This window comes from Dromaius novaehollandiae, chromosome 2 (assembly GCF_036370855.1).
Source record: "Dromaius novaehollandiae isolate bDroNov1 chromosome 2, bDroNov1.hap1, whole genome shotgun sequence".
NCBI lineage: Eukaryota > Metazoa > Chordata > Aves > Casuariiformes > Dromaiidae > Dromaius > Dromaius novaehollandiae.
Window position 1 is genome coordinate 139,436,255 of NC_088099.1, and position 17,744 is coordinate 139,453,998.

Genomic DNA, 17,744 nt, shown 5'->3' on the forward strand with positions numbered 1-17,744 from the left:
GAAGGACTATTGATGAGATAGTCTTAGCACCTGGGGGCAGTCTGCAGCTCCTTCTGCCTTGCAGAAAGGTTTAGCAGCTGCGGTGTGGGTAGGGTCATTAGTAATGCTGCATTCATGACTCATCAGCAGGTTATTCACTTAAGCACACACACACTCTGGAATTTGTTTCTCTGAGCTCTGAGTTGGTCGGTACTGTCTGCATAAATGTATATATCAGTCTGCTAGAAAGTGTATCATCTGAACTTCATGTGTTTCTTCCACTTAGAGCACCAGTTTCATAGGACTCCCTACTTTGTAAGAACTAGGAATGCATCTTAAAATAAGAGAATCCTTCACAACAAAGATATTTCCTGGGTACAACCCATACAAAAGTATAAGACACATTCAGAATAGAGATGGCATACAAAACAAAACACTGGGAATTTTTGCATGGAAGTGCTTTAATATAAGCTGAAAACTGAAATATTCCATCAGCAAAATTGAAATGAAGTGCTTCATCAGAAGCCAGGTTTAATTCACAGAAAAACACATCACACTCAGAGGACACTGAGTGTTTTCTTTTGGGATAAACTGTGTCTCTCTGGGCTGCTGGATTACCTCACTGGACTTCTAATTTTGGTGCCTTGTGGCCTGGACTATAGGGCTGCTGTTGAGCAAGGCATCATCTCAGCAGCAGATATAACCACTCCTCTGGTCACAGAGGCTGCACACTTGTGACCCATCCTGAAAGATGCACCTCCAGGCTGCAGAGCCCAGCTTATTGAGAGACACAGGGCAGTGGATGAAGCACTGCAGGGGCTCAAGACAGAAAATTTAGAGTTCAGACTGAGGTGAAAGAAAACAATGGATCTGGAGATGTCAAAATGTTTCATTTCAGTCCTAAATTTTGAACTGAAATGTTCTGAAATTTCTGAAAGGGAAGCTTGAGCTACAGTTATTTGTTGGTCAATTGTTTCTCTACAAAGCAAATACTTTTTGCAAAACATTATACAGCACTGAAAATTAAACTTCCATTTTTTAAGCCACACTGCTTTTCTGTTTTTTGAATGAAATTAGGTACAAACTATGCTAAGAAAAAGAGAAGCACGATGAGGTCAGTGTTCATATTTAATGACACAACAGCGTAAAACTTGGACCAGGCACTTCTGATGCTCCTGACATTTAAAAAGCAGTGTTGTTTATTTCAGTATCAATGCTATATGCCTAAAATTCACTAGTATTGAATATAAAAACACATTTTCTTACAGTAGGGAAAATTTACTTCTTTTTATTCTCTATGAAACCTAACAAAAGTAAAAAAAAAAAAAAGTGAGTCAGAACTTAATTCAAATCTTTTAGACTCACAAGTGCTTTCTGTTAATTGTCTAAAATATGAATAGTACCTCAAAAATATAACTCTATTCCTGATTTTTTTCAAAGATGAGGCATGGCAAATTGTTGTTTTTTTTCCTACCCTAACAATGTGGTTTTGGGTCTTTAAAGCTGCTGTGTTTTGTGTATGTGTTTTTCTTCCTCTCTTTTCATAACAGCTGCTTTTTTCTTTGCTTTGCTTTTAAGAACAGGCTATGCAATTTTTAGAAAATAAGTACTGCAAATGAATCATCAAATGATAGTAGTTAAGCTCCAGTCATCATGGATGCTTCTACTGAGGGGGAACTCTATGGGTTTACTTAGGCATTTATCCTGTGTGGTTGGGTGAGCTTTGGTGGAGGCTGTACACATCCATGAGTCCTTCTTCCACAGTTACGGGAGGTTAATAGCTGGGACTTAATGACCACACTGTGTGGAAGAGTGCAAAGTGCAGGTGAGCTCAGCTCACCGGGTTCAAACACTTTTGGTCAACTCAAGCTCCAACACAACAATGAACCCCAAAGTACTTGAAGGGAAAGTACACTGCTCAGCTCACAGCATAAGTAAGCACAGTTTCCCACATGGATCTTTTGTCATTTTGCAGTTTCTTTCAGGCTAGATCTTTTTTGCTATCCATAAGTTACCTCCTGGTTCTTCACATGGAAAAGGAGGGAGATTTGGTGGTTGAATGAGATCTCTCGGTGCTAGCCTAGCTAGTTTCCCAGGCTGCAACCATCTAAGGAGGGCAGAGCACTAAACCTACCATTCCTGATGTCCTACCTGGGACTACTCCATCTGGAAGAGGCAAGACTTAACTCTCTGGCTCCTCAGCAGCCCTGCAGGGGTGTGAACAAGAAGATAACCATTAATTTAGGTGGGATTGCATGAAAGCACCAAATTGTGGATTCCTTGCTTTCAGCCCAGCTAGTATCTTCTTATGGAAAGAGGACTGTAGAGACTTTCTGTAGCCACAAACCTCTCCTTGTATATTCTACAACCAAATCCCATATCTGGATTTAGCCCAGCATAAGCTAACATAATCTTAAAGCCCTGGTGTATGCAGCAAAGCAAAAAATCTTATTATGGCAGTGGAATCATTGCTGAAGTAAATATTTTCAGCATTTCTACATTTCTACTTTCAGGCATTTGTAACCTGCTGAAAAATACTGTCCTTTGGTCTAAAGATTTCATGTCTTGTCAGTTCAAAAGAGTACTTAAAAACAAACAAACAGAAAAGGGTTGGCAGTTATTTTTGATCATCTGAAGTGCTCAGATGGGAAAAGAAAAGAGGAAATAAGTAGATGAAACATGGGTCTAAATATGCAAGATCACAAATTATTATTATTCAGCATTGAAAAATCTTCCCTCTACAACCAGAGGCTAACTTTACATTTGGATTATGCTAAACCATCTTGGGTTGTACAGAGATTGCCATTGGAAGTCAGGTCTAGTATCAGCTCCAAAAGGTGTTCATGATATCACTTTTTCTACTTACGCTGAAAAAGGTCCAAAGGTGGGGCATGGACAGAAATAAAAGCATTGGTTCTTTGGCTTTGTTATTACTAGGTCTAAATCTGAAAAAAACCAAATCATTAGCTTTAACAGCAGCCAGCGTTTTCAGGGAAGTGGTGGTTAAATACCAAAGCAGACAAATTCACCTGACTGGTAAATAAAACAATGAATAAAATCTCAACTGTGTTGGGCTTGATGCCACACAGTGAAAAATAGGCTGACTTAATATTACTCAAATTAGAAGTGGGAAACTTTCATCCTCAGTCAGATCACTGAGAATAACAGACCGATTCCTGACATTCAAAATATGCCCTCTTCCTGAAACAAGTCAATTTGGGATTAATGCAAGCATGAATCCCACCCCTTTTCAAAGGGCTCTTTGTTTATTTTTTTTGTTTGATTCATTGTGCAAAAAAATTCAAAAAGCAGCTTGGATATTGATTCCTAAACATGTATTTTTTTTTTTGCATTATCATTGTCCCCTTCTCCCCCCTCTAATACATTAAGAAATCCAGTCACCCTACCTTTGTGAACATATATGTATGTATGCATATATACATTCAGCCATTTATGTCCCTTCTCTCATGCATTTGTGGTTTGATCCTGCCCCGGTGTATGTACTGGGTGCTTTACAGCTTCACAAGGAACAAAATGAGAGTAGGGGCAGATCCTCCTAACAGTGACTTCAGTGGAGCTATATGAATTTGTGCAGCTAAGGATCTGCTGCTTAGACTGTGTGTTATACAGTTGTTTTGCATGTGGAGGCACACATTAGCTGCACTGCTCTGTATTTTGCTGTAAAGTCTTCTGGATTGTGGTAATTTTCTGCTGCATTTCTTGGTAACTGTTCCATGTGTTTTCTTTTTAAAAGAGAAATTTAAAAATAGAGTATGGAAGAAACAATGGTGACAGTACAGTTCCCAGTAACAAATGCTGCATTTTTAGAAGCAACTGCTGTAGGTGCCTCTCTGCTGAGAATATTTGCCAAGTAGAAATAAACAGTTGAGAAACCAGTTAATACAGATGCACAGACAACATGGAGCAGAGCTTGATATACCAAAACCTATACACCTTAAGATCTAATGACACTCATGATTCATGAACAGTATGAGTGGGTGCTACCAGATTCTAAAACAAAGTCACATCAAATGCTCAGCTCTTTCAAGGTAAGGGAGGACTGCCTTAACTAAAAAAAAAAAAAAAAAAAAGAAAAAAAAAAGGAATTAGCAATAGTTCGCTATTGCTAATATTAGCAATAGTGAAGCTGCGAAAAAATTGTAAAGGCTGTCTGAAAGGTGGGAGCTTCCAGTCTAACATACGCGAACAAATGTTCTGCAGCTCAAGGACTGTGTATAGGTATAAGCTGGAATTTCAGTTTAACCATAGTAACAACATGTAATAACGTTTCATAAATTATATTCCATTTGCTAATTAAAGAACTGTGTTCTGTTCTACCCAAAGACAGTGATGTAAAGCAAAAAGAACAAAAATATTCTTAATGAATGTTTGCCTCCTTTTTAACAAAAGAGTCATTAGACTTGTTAGCCAAGCAGTCAGTAACAGAGACCCAGGAACCTTCACTACTGTGAGGCTGCCAAAGACAAAGAAGTGGCAGAAGAAACATCTCTCCTTTTGGTTTTGGGCTTTGTGAACAAAGCAATAAATTCTTCTTATTTATTGTATTTAAAGACTACTAGAAACATGTAGATTGGCCCAGTATTTTGTAGTACCTAAATGAAAATATATACATGAACAGCTAATTACAACAATATGCAAACTTTGATGTAATTTCAGTGGAAAGAAAGTTAATGAAAAGAAAAGCAAGTAAAGAAACACTAAAAATGCCACGATGAAAAACCAAACACCTTTTCTCTCCCCTCCCAAAGCCCCCTGAAAATCACCTGAATGGATGCTGTAGTTTTGAATTACTGGATCCGGTGAAACAAGTTTGTTTTTCCGTAGCTTAGAAAAGATGAGTGTGTTGGTATCAACAAACTGGGATGTAAATCACAGTAACAGTGGCATGACCATCACTGGTTTTTTTGTCTCTGTTCAGTAGGCCCACAGAGAGGCCCCTGGATAAAACAGTATCAAACTCAATTCCCCTGGGCTTGGTTGCTCTCAGAATTGCTAATTCAGGAGTGCTTAAGTCCTATATCTCCTCTCTCCTGCCTTGCATTTCAGGTGCAGCAATGTGCCACATGACCCACTGTGCCAGTTCTCCTTCCTCTTATTGCTACCTGAGAAAAAGTGAAGTGTTTTGGGCAGACAAAATGTGATGAAAATGACAGCCCTCCTAAGGTATGACAGGCACGCATCTTTCTCCCTGTAGTAATTCTGCATTACTCAACCTGACCAAAGGGGCAGCAAGGCATCCTGTGCCTGTCTACCTGCCTGCACAGCAGCTCTGAGTTTTCAATTTGAAGTACACTAGTGCATGAAATTAGAGCTTCTGGTCAGTTCCAAATAGCCGTGACCATCTAGTAGATTTGGCAGCAGTTTTCTGCTTTCCTTCTATTGTTTAATTTCAAGGTCTTGCAAAACACATGTCAGTGTATGTAAGGGAAATCTGGATTTCAAGGACAAATCTTCTGGACAGCTGAGTAGTAAGATGACACTGATCCATAAGTATAAAGTTTGCAACAAAAGGCAACTTTGTTTTTAAACATCTGCTCAGATCTGAGCAGCAAACAACATAGGGGAATGAGACCACTAGTGCTGTTTTACTTCGGTCCCTTTTTTCCAAACTTATATATTTGCCTAAGTTATGTCCTTAATTGCGCGTTCAGATTCATGCAATAGATGCATTAAAAATACAGAAATGGTAAGGTCAGTGAACAGACAATATGCAAAATGTAGATTTCAGAAATATTCACTGCTAAAACTTCCACTGTTAAAAGCATTTTGTTGGGTGAAAAAGATTCGGCAAGCTTTTCAAGCAGGAGGAAATCCAAAGGATTACACCAAATCACATTACAGATGTTGACAGATACTGACTCTTAAGAAAAACAGGTGTCATTAAAGCTCCTGTGACTGCTCTGAATACATTGCTACAGTCTTCCAGAAACCAAAACTGTGGGGAAAATGTACCTTTAATCTACACTTCAGCATCAAAACAGAGATGCAGCTCCAAGTTTCTTCCTTTTCCTACATATAAACAAAAGCAGCATGAACCATTTCTATGTCTGTGGTAATCAGCAAGGCCAAAAAGCCAGAACATAGCCTCTTAGCACTCTCACACAAACTTTCCTAGCACTACACTTACTGCTATATGTCCATATTCATTTTATTTAACATTAAAATGTTTTGAACACAGCATAATTTCCTAGCTTCAAAATGTTCTCATTACTTAAAAGGAAGACTGCAAGTAGCCTGAAACATCACCTGGTAGCAGTACAGCTGCTACAACACCACTATGCCACTCCTTTCCTTGGGCAATCACGAAAGCTGTCCCTGTGCACCTCCTACGGCAGCAGCAGCCTGCCACAACCACCAAGGCTTGTGTTGTCCTGCATGACAACTACTGCAAATTATTTATTGAGATAATGTGGATATGCGTAAGCCATGCGTGGTCACCACGCAGCAGCAGCAGAGATACCACAGAGAGCTGCTCAGCGTGGCTCCATGACCAGAAGGGGAGAGAAGGTGCGTGGGCTCGTCCAAGTGGGTGCACACAAGAATGACTCGGTGTGGGGCAGAGACGTAACTGGGCAGACTGGTTTATGGGATGTTTCTGTGGGGAGCTGGGAAGGCAAGGGATGGCAACTCAAGGAAGCGGTGGGGTCCAGGACACATATGGAGATTACAGAAGGTCCCAGAGAACTACCTAGAAGGAGGTGTCGCTTCTGAACCAGCCTTTTTGCTGAACTTTTGATTGCTTTCATCGCCTGGTTCACTCTTGATTACTTTGGTAAGAACAGCGAGAGGAGGGCCAATGCCTATGTGACTGTACAGCACAGGAAGGAGTACATGCCTTACAATTTCTGTAAGTCTCCGTTCTCCAAATTATCATTCAGAGCTGGGGTAATCTACCCTTACATTAGAATAACAGGGTTGCTGACTTGAGTAGTTCCCAATTTTATTTCTGGCATAATATTTACTCAGTAATACTGACAAATACATATTAATGCCTTTAAAAGTAATTTTCACAGGAAATGCAAGACAGATCTAATTGTACAACTGTCTTACACCTTCCCTGTTCTTATACTGCCAACAGAATCAGATTCGTTTATCAGCACATGTGTGCCTTTTCTCTCTGCACCTCTAAGGTCAGTATTCTCAAAGTCTTTCTACTAGTTCTTCCATTTGGCTACTTGGTGAACTCCAGAGGCATTTATCTGCATTGATGGTTCAGGACCTAGCACTAGGTCTGTCACGTATGGTTAAGCTGCTGCTGGGCTAAGCTCCCTTTTTTATCCTGAGTGGTATTTTCTCTTTGAACTTCAGGAATTTATACAGTGCTTTATCCTTTCAAGTATCTCTACAAATTCTTCATAAGATCTACAGCACAGGCAGGGCCTTTTTATGACAGAAAGGCACAGTATGTTTCCATGCTTTGCAGTCACTGTAATATAGCCCACTGCTTCACTAAGCCCACTAACATTACATTAATTATTTGGACTAGAGCTTCTGGTTAAGAAGCTGCAGTCATTTTTTCTGATAGTCCAGCACACTATCAAAAGTCTGCTTGCCTGCAACAAATCAAGAGAGTTTTATGAAGACCTACTATACGCCTTCACATGTTAAAAGAAAAAATAAAATCCCCAAAATGTACAGGAAAAAGTCTTTCTGAGGACTTATTTTTAGAAGTAAAATGGTCATCATTTAAGTGTGAACGCAAACAGCAATCATAATCAGAAATGTAGCATTCCCTATGGATACACACAAGAGCATTACCCTGGGACAAATGGAATATACCCTTCACAGAAATGTGGTTTGTACCAGGAAGGACTGGCTAAACTATGGAGCATAGAAATGTACTAAGTAGCTGCATTTTAAGTTATTAATCTTGTACAATGGCTTCTGCTTATCTTTGCAAAGCAAACAAGTTTCAAGCAGTTGTCCACAACAAGGTCAGTTTGAATACAGCTAGATTAGATTGGGGTCGGGAAGAAAAATTACCAAAGTGCCTTTTAAGGGTAGACTGATGAAGTGCTCACAAATACTGGCTGCTTTTAAATCTTCTACATCTGTCTACAGAAACTGGAACTGCAAAAGTAATACTTCTAATATTACAGTATTTGAAAATATGTATCACCTCTGCGGAAGGTTATATGGAGTACACTGTGATGCAGTTCAACTTTCAGTGTGCATGTCTATAGACTTAAAACATACAGCAACTTATCTTCCTCTTTCCAGCGCCAGCGTTTATCTGAGGACAAATATATTCCTACCTCAGCAGGCCCAGTAATGAAAAGGAAATCAGTGTTCTGTCTGTCAGCATAAACAGATGCAGCTTGACCCTGCTGCTGCTAACTTTGGTCTTCACCCCGTACAACTCTTCCAGTGAGCTCCTCATCTAGGTAAGACTCATTAGGCCTAATAAGACCCTTTTCCCAAAGAAGCCTTTGCAGGATGAGTCCTACTCTATCATGCTAAAAGGAGCTAAGCTGGAGCATACTCTATTCTGCAGTAATACAGCACAGCTCCTCCTAGGTGATGACCTGGGCAGGGGGTGGGAGGGGATTCTCTTTTCCTCTCTCCCTTTCCTTTCTTTTGGCTTCAGGGTTTTTTTTTTTATGTCTTCTTTCCATCACCCTTCCCTTTTGCCTTATTTTCCATCTCCTTTCAGTCCCATTTCTCTCTGCTCCGCTTTCTGCTTCTAACATTCCTCCTCCTCCATCCTATCTTTCTTTGCCTTTGCCCTCTCCCAGTCTGCTGGAGGACTGTGTCTGTGCTCCTCTAGAAGCCCCACCAGAAGCAGCTGAATGTAGGTGATAAGAAAACTGATAAAACTGATAAAAATCATGAGACTTATTCTGGCAGGGTTGCCAAGGAAAGGCTATGTTCCCCCTAGTCTGTCCAAAAGAGAGTTAGATGTGGGCTAAGTAGACAGGAGGCAAAACATGCAGAATTCCCATACACCCAATTTAAATTTCTCTGATTTTCAGTAACTAGTCCCACTACAATTAAACTGCTTGTTCTGGGCTACTGTCTCTAAATGGCTACTATTTAAGAAGGAAAGAAAAGAGCGGAGCCACATGGTAAATATGTCTGAAAGATTAAAGGAGAATAAAAAGTTAATAAAAATATGTGTATATCAGACATTACATGCAGACCAGAACATATTATTCTGTTTTATATTCCAAATGCATTAGGCATGTTGTGTCATTTCTATTATAGGAGCAAACACTTGCCTCTGAAAACTACAGGAGTTTTTAATCATCTTTTTGAAATCCCAGCCCTAAGAAATTACCTCATTATTCCTATTCTTCAAATCATTCCCTTTGTCATAGTCAACTTGGACCCCTTGCCAGGTAGGTCAGCCCCCACCAAAAGCCTGGTCCCTTCCTTTAGGCCAATGCCCACTACCTGGGCTTGCTGGCCAGTGTAATGTGCGGCTTGCAAGCTTTTTCTGTTTGTTCACTGGGTTCATACACAGAAGCCAGCGACTTCAGTACTTGATCTGGGAGTCACACAGACAATTGCCATGTCTTCAGCTTAAACAAAAAGAGGATTACCTCAGATTTGATAGATACTGTTTACTCCCAGGACTTGGGAAAAGAATTTTCTTACTTCAATAATTTCTGCTAATCTAGATCATATAAGGGTCTAGAAACATATAGACAAATCTCTACTTCTATGCTGGGGGGCCCCAAAATCTCTAATCACTTGGGTGGTGAAGACAGCTCTGCAGAAAGAAATTGATTCCAGAGCTCATTACTGATTTTTCCAAAGATCATAGACTTTAGAGTGCCCTTTCCTTTCCTCGAGGAAAACTGTGTCCACGGATCTTTCACAATTTTAAGAGGAGCTTAAATCCATTTTTAGTTGTGGGTGCATCGGTATTCATCCTGCAGTCTCTAGTGCTCTCTCCTAATAAGGAGAGCTGGACCTTCAACCAAGATACCTGTGTGAATCGAGATAGCAAGGCCAGGCAATTCTCCAGCATCAAACTAATAAAATTAGGCAGAGGACTCAAGGGAAATGGACTTCTGCAATCAAATCCCTCTGCAGTCAAGTCACTTAGCTTAATATGCCTAAATGTGGGAGCTCACTAGCACCTATGGGAGGGGCCTAGCATTTACAGGCTTGCTAGCTACACACAGATTTTGGAAGCATTATGGCTAGTACCTATAAGGAAAGGTTTATTACATTGTATCTTGGTAACTGACTCCTATGCAACTCCTGCTCTTCCTCAGTGAAGTATTGCATACTGTAATTAATACAAAATGAAAACCATGACATGCATAGATTTTCACTGATCTCAAGCTGTACTAGTGAACATGTTGGTAGAATCCAAGCTGGTAACAAACTTCTAACAGGTTTGTAAAGGATTCACTGCAATAAAGTGTCATTTTCCACATTCTCAGTTGTAGTAACAAGAGTGCATTCAAAAGACTAAATAGCCTGTTTTGTTTATTATATAATCTGTGAAACAGCATGCAGAGTGCAGCAAGTACGGATTCTTCATTTGAGCACTCTCACCCTTCCCTCCCCCCAGAAAAAGAAGTCTGTTTTCTGGTTCATCATTTTAAAATTCAGACTTTCACTTTGGCAACTTTTTTCAAATTAGAAAGATCCCTATTTATTAATGCCCATACATACAATATGTATACCAACATGTATGTACGTGCATCGCTGGCTGCCCACATTCAGGTCCATCTGTTAGGATGGCACTCTGCCCACCGCGAAGTTGGCCTGTCCATGTCACTACAGCGTAACTGTCAAGCCACGATGGGCTCTGGTGCGCAGCCAAGAGCCCTTCTTTCTTCAGGGAGGCAAGCCTCGCAGCAGAACTGAAGTTGTGTTCCACAGCACACGACCACCCTGAGCGACACGCAGGCCAAAGCAAAGCAAGTTTCAAAGAGGAAAGAAAAGAGGAGAGCTGACTGGTACATCAGACTGTGATTAAGACTTACTTTGTGGCAGTGATCGCCTTGGACAATGGTTCTGTGGCTAAGCACAGGCCAACCATCATTTAACTTTAACTCTAGTACCAATAAAGTACAACACTGCAATTGTGAGAAAACTCAATAGACACAAATAGCCACTATACAGGGCAATTCTGTGAGGCGAATGGGCATATACAAATCACCTAGAAAAGACAGTTCAGCTCCTTTCACACACATACAGACTCAGTGAGGAACTATAGTTGTCCAGAAACCAGGAGTCAAGATGTGAACAATAGGTATCAGATCTTAAATTCAGCTCAAATCTTTCCAGAAAGATCACACTACAAACTTGCTCCTACTGGTCCCTCTTACTTTTTTTATTAAAGCTGATCTTTCATTCTTCCCTTGCACTATTTTTCATTCTTATTATTTGAAGATTCAGATGGGTTGTGGTTTAGCTTTGGTTTTTAAGCTTTTATTGGTAATAATTACATTCCAGAAAGTGTTGCATTATTTATCTTCTACTTTTCTTTTTCTCCAGTCATCCATGGATTCAGCAACACGGAGGCTGCCTCGGAACGGCTCAACATGGCTCTTCTTTTTGGCTGGAACAAAGCAACTGGAAGGAGCTCACCCATCCTCCCCAATGGCAAGAGCGTGGTGCAAAAACAGCTCCACTTTTCTGCATAAACCAAGATGAACCGTTCAACATGGTCTCACTGTTTTCAATGGATCTATTTGCCTGTAAGTATGACAAGCAAATTTTGGCACTAAACCAGCAGCTCCTCTGTTCCACAGCAAGGCCCAAAGGCAAAATTATATCAGGCTTTTATTTAAATCAACTTAACCATAACTTGACTATAGAGGAGTTTTATCATGTAGATAGGCCTCCACTCACACTCCAGTGTCAGAGGGGTTAGCAATCAGGAGGAAGTTCTGGCTGAACTTTCGAAAAACCCTGGGTAATATTGAAGGATTTCCTTTCCCCCGTTAATTTTTATCATGTCAGAAAAATTTTACGTTATGACTCTGACATCACAAAACAGTTTATAGAAGTTGCTGTCACATCAGATTTTAATTGCTGTTACCTCTTTAGACAACAAAGCTAAAGCAGAGCTTGTCAGCGCCAAGAGAAAAGAAAATCAAGTGTGCTTCTGAAGTCTGAATTTCATTTTAAATAAAAAAAGCAGAGACACCCAGACCACTACACAAAGAAACTCCACTAGTCTTCTGCTTCGTTTCTGTAGATCTCTATCCTTGGCTCTTCTGACATTTCTTCTAGCTAAGAAGATTAAAAAAACCCAAATCATTTGAAATATTATGCTGCTTGTTGGCATCTATCTGGTAGAGGATTTAACTGAAAAGAGCCTTTATTTTTGTACTTTGTGTATTACAGGATGGAATTCTGTTAAGTTGTAATCTCTTTTGAACAATTAAAAAAACCCCGTGTTTCCGTTTACAAGCTGTTCTGTCTGTACAGAGCATCCTTACACAAATGCAGTCTCTGCACAATAAAAGATATGAATGGGTAAGGATTTTCCTGTAGGTCCTTGTAGCGTACACACAGGTATGTCAACTGTCACTGGTACCTGTCATATAATCAGTATAAATATAGTGGATACAGGAGGAGAAGATGACATTATAGTGTGAATGGTAAAGGTTTCGAATAGCACACTGGAACAGTATAAAATAATTCTTTTCCCTACCAGGAGTTGTGGATATGCTGTGGAGAGGTAGTGGAGTTGTAATCTCTCTTCACTGTGAAGAAGGAAATGCACTAGGACTAAATTTATGTCATCGTGAATGAGAGAAGGATTTAGCATATATTTTGGTCCTGGTTATCTTAAGTACTGGGGCAAAACCCTGGCTCCACTGAAGTCAATAGCAAAATGCTATCAATTTTAAGGGGACAGGAGAGCACCTCGCAACTCCACGGTGTTCCAGTTCTAAGGTAACAAAATCCAAACACTAGGTATTTGAAGGCATTCCTTAGATCTCTTTCTCTAGATTTGAGACAGGAGTTTTCTCTGGAGATTTCCAGTTCTGAATTCACTTCCTTCATCAGCAGAATAGATCTTAAGTTCTGTTGATCTCCACACCACAACATGAAGACCATCGAAATGTCCAAGAAATTTTTGCAAGTAGCCTTGCAGTTCATCTCAATTGCTGAGGCTGCCAAACCATTCCTGTGCTGATATCAGGCTATGTTTCTCCACATATGTCTATACACCTACAGAATACAATAGGTGTATTTGATAACTTATAAAGAAAAAAAAAAAGCATCTACACTCTACTTGGAATTGGTATGCCTTAGATCTAAATTGCATGTTTTCCAACACGTATTCATTGTAACAGTTTTCCTAGTCAAGGCAACACAGGAAGACAAAATCTCTTCTTGCAAGACAACCCCCCATCCCCAAATCCAGTCCCGAAGTCTGTGGTAATCACAAAATGGTGACTGGTTACATTCAAGAGATTTAAAAATATATGGATCAATAATGCTCTGCTATGATTGCCACAAAAATCTCATGTATTTTTTCCAACCCACTCTCCCTAGGAGTTTCTGTAATGAAGTTGGAGGGAGAGCCATTGCATTATATACTTTCAGGCCATTCCGATTACAGAATTGGTTCCCCCCATCCCTCGTCCCAATATGTTCAGCTGAAGAGTCATTCTTGTGCTACTTCTGTAAGTGGACAGAATTTCAAGTATCTAGTTCCAAATCATTATAAATCAAGGAACATTCATGCTCTGTTAGCTTGAGAAGATGGCGTTATTAAAGATCACTATTCAAGGGAAGTTCAGAATAACTGTCTAACTCAAGACATCTCTGATGTAAGGCTTTGTTTTGTTTTGGAAAATGGCTGAGTGAGCAGTCTTCACTCTCTCTGTTTAATATATTTCTGAGGCTATCATCTCTGTATTATTACATTACATTATATTATTTATATTTATTTAGCAGTAACATCACTTTTCTCTGGGGTCAGGTACAAAGCTGTCATTCCACAGCAACACTCATAAGAGATAGAAGTCATCTGTCATAGACAAATACTGGGGCCTGTGAAGATGCAATGCTGTTCTTACTCCTCCACCCTTTACACAATTTCAGAACTCTAAGAATGTGAATGCAGAAAGCAAAAAGTTAAGTATTAGGTCATATTACTATTCGATGTGCAACTACATAAGAATGAATTTTTATTGCCAGGCAAACCTGATTTGCTTGGCAAATTAATACACCATGATTTCCCACGTGATCCTAACCAATAACCTTTCATTTCAATAAAAGCAGACTCAACTCTGCAAAGGAAACGCCATCCCAGCGTCAGATGAATGTTTAAGCAACTTTTCCAGTTAAGTTACTTGCCTAGATTCACAATGAATGCAATGTACCCAGTACATGAATACCACGTAATACCAAATTTAAACATAAGAGGTCTGACTCATCACTCCATTGCACGAGTTTTGTGCCTTCGGGGCTCCATGTTCTTCCATGGTGACTCAGTCCCAAGATCCCCTCTCTCCAGGAAAAACATGACAAGTCATGCAGTACATGCCAGACTTACCCATCAACTATAATCCACACTTGCACAGCAAAATTAATTGGAATGTAACATTCCATACCACTTACTTTTGCTGTTATGCCTAGAGATAGGAACATACATAATTAATGTAAAGAGCAACAGTTTAAAACATAGTCATTAGAATTAACCTTGCAACACCAAGCACTATACTTGAGGAACCTTGTTTAAGAAAACAGTCCTTGCCAAATGTTAATAGTGTGTATATGCGCAAGCTAAGATTAATGCCACAGAATTAAAGACTAGGAGATTAGTCACTGGAACAAAAAGTTTCTCCAGCATAGTTCTCATTCCAGGATTGCTGCCTGCACATTCCTAACTAAAAGCTGCTGAGGCAGAAGAAAGAAACTTTGGGGGCAACTATAAGATAGACATAAACTATTTTTTTCTGAAAGAAGCACGCACTGTGTTTATGACAGCTATTTTTGACAAATACAAAACACCACGAGACCATTTCTCTTCTGACAGTTTCATGTCAGTATATATTCATTGATTTCAGCGAAATTATATCTGATTCTTTGCCTGGCATGAGAGTTACAGATCAGTGTTGACCCTTGTAGGCTATTCTGAATAGACTTAGAACAGGTAAAATGGACAGAAGGAGATAACCCATTCTGCAGTCTCTAACAGTGTATAACCATACAAATCAGGGAAATCATTAGTCAAGAACAAGATTTCCAAAAGCCGGACAAAACAAAATCCATCCTTGGCTTTCCTCTACAGCATAACAGATTGCTGTCTAACAGCTTACTGTAAAGTACTTTTTGCTTTTTACTGCTTTTGTTCTAGTTGTGAAATCAGTAGGTTACCCTAGCATGTAGAGATCACAGCCATACATTTGTTTTCAGGATCTGGGCCTGAGATATTTTCCAGAGAGCGGAATCTAGCATGGTTGATCATGCAGCTTAGGCATCCTGGGCATTGGTGCACACGAACAATAACACATCAAAACCTGCTTGTGGAAGTGATTATACACCATTGGGGAGCCACACAGCCTGAGCATTACATGCATGATTTATCCATTTGCCTCTGATCACAATGTGTGCACATGTACGTAATTTTGTATTTACTTCTGCCACTGCAAAACTGTAGCACCTCATTCTGATTATAGCTATTTCTTGTTAAGAGGTCAGGTCAGGAGTTGGTATTTTATGTGTGACTTTTTATAGGAAGGAGAGATTTATTTTTAGGCATTCAATCCTTTGATTTTAACTTTGTCTTGTGATAAAGAGAAATAAAGTCCACCTAAAAACACACATTCCTCTAGTGCATTAAATACTTATATTGGATAAACATGAGAACTTTGCTGGTGACTGCAACAAGAATAGAGTGAAATCCAAAGAGTTGTCAGCAGGGCCATTCTCTTTTGACGAGTAATATAAAGACATAAACTTAGAACGACATTGGTTTCTATCTCATGCTCACCTACCCTTTGAAAACGAGATACCAGCACTAAAGTGTCTAGTATTCAGCTTTCTCCAATTGCCACCATGTTATTCGTGAACAGATGTGCCAGCGTGTGCACGCTCCTTGGCGCTGGGTCTACGCGTGAGACAACCTGGCACTCAGGTAAAAGTTAAGGAAACAGCTCCATAGCTATGAGAGGGTTAAAATGCAGGATCCATGCCGTTAGCCCCCCGCGGTTATGGGACTACTTCCATACTCGACAGTAAGGGGAAGAATGGACATAGAGTTTTTAGAAGAGTAAGTTACGAAACTTCAAACATGACACAGTATTTAAAGTCAAGAAACAGCAAGCTTGTGACATAGCTTTAACACTTTTTTACTTTGTGAACACGTCATTTTAAAAACTTCTGAGTCCCTGGTAGACGCCACCGTCTAACAGGCAGCGTTTATTCAGAGCGATGCTTTAAAGGCTATCTAAAACACTGCCCGTGCTGCGAGATGGATCCAGCGACTACGTCAGACCTGCTGCCCGCTGAAGTCTCCCGCAAAGCTGAATTCTTGGGGACAGCGACGCTCGGGCGCGAGCACCAGCGCGGCGCGGCACGAGCCGGCCGGGCGGCGACGACCACGACGCGCACGGCCAAGCGCCCAAGTTTGCAGACGAGCGGGGGGCGCACGCTGAGGGGCTGCACCGCCGCCCGCCGGGGCGCCCCCGCGGCCCTGCGCCCCCGCGGCCCTGCGCCCCCGCCGCGCTCCCTCCCGGCCGGCCCGGGGGGTTCGGGCCGCGGTGCCCCGTGTCTGCGCACGCGACAGGCGCCGCGGGGAGAGGCTCGGCGGCAGGCGCGAAGCCCGCGGCAGCGCGGGCGCCTCCTCGCCGCTGCGAGCCGGCCCGGGGTGGGGTGGGGGGAGGGAAGCGGCCCAAGTCCCGGGAGGGGTCGGGGCCCGGCCGCCCCCGGTCTCACACACACACGCACCCCGGCCCGGCGCCCGCCCGCCCTCCCCGGCCGGGCCCGGCCCGGCCCGCCCCCGCCGCCCCCAGGCGCCCCGGCCGGACCCCGCCGCCGCGGCGGGCGGCAACAGGCGGAGCCGCCCCCCGCCCCGCTGCCGCCCCGGCCCCGCGCGCTGGCCCCCCCCCGGGAGGCGCGGACGCGGCGGGCGAGGGAATGAATGAATCGCTACCTCCGGGAAGGCGCCGCGGGCTGCCGCCGCCTGCTCCTGCCGCGGCGGCGGCGGATCAGCTGATATTTACCTGTGAGGTAATGCGCGCTCGGTAAGGTCACCGTGCACCCACCGACACGCGAGCGAGGGCGGGAGCGAGGGACGCCGGGCGCGGGAGCCGCCGCCGCCGCCGCGCACGGCGCCGGAGCGGGGCGGCCGCGCCGCGCAGAGGCAGAGGCGGCCGCTGCCGCTGCAGCTCCTGGCACATGCTGCAGGTGTCAGCGCAGGAGCTGCCCCGCCGCCCGCCGCGCCCGCCCCCCCTGCTGCGCATGCGCGCCCGCCCCACCGCGCCGGCGCGCCGCCTCTGCGCCGGCGCCCTGCGGCGCGCGAAGCCGCGGCGAAGCCGCTGCCCGGCCCCGGCGCTTCCCCGAGGTGCCGCCCCCCGCCGGCCGCGGCGCGGGGCGGGGCCGCGAGGGGGGATGACGTCTTGCGGTGGGGGAGGGGGCGAGGCAGCGGTGTCCGGCCGCTCCCGCGTCCCGCGCGGGCCGCCCCGGGGCGCCGGGGGCCTCCCACGTCCCTGCGGGGTGGCGGCGGGGCCGAGGGACCCGGCCCGGCGGAGGCGGTGGGGGCGGGTGCCCTCCGGAGAGGGATGACGTCACCCTGCTTTCCCGCGGCGGGGCGGGGC

At 43.1% G+C, this 17,744-nt stretch overlaps 1 protein-coding gene across 4 annotated transcripts in view; it reads right to left on the bottom strand.

The window, feature by feature from the left end:
- The window catches only part of DTNA (dystrobrevin alpha), a 230,041-nt gene extending 212,759 nt beyond the window's left edge, over nt 1-17,282 (bottom strand). The window contains exon 1 of one of the 4 annotated variants that reach the window (XM_064507580.1): nt 17,151-17,282. The gene's annotated coding sequence lies outside the window, so the exon portion shown is untranslated. Of the gene's footprint in view, nt 1-17,080; nt 17,100-17,150 lie in introns of those variants that run through there. The other 3 variants (XM_064507579.1, XM_064507583.1, XM_064507586.1) reach the window with 3 other exon arrangements.
- Between the last annotated feature and the right edge of the window lie 462 nt (nt 17,283-17,744).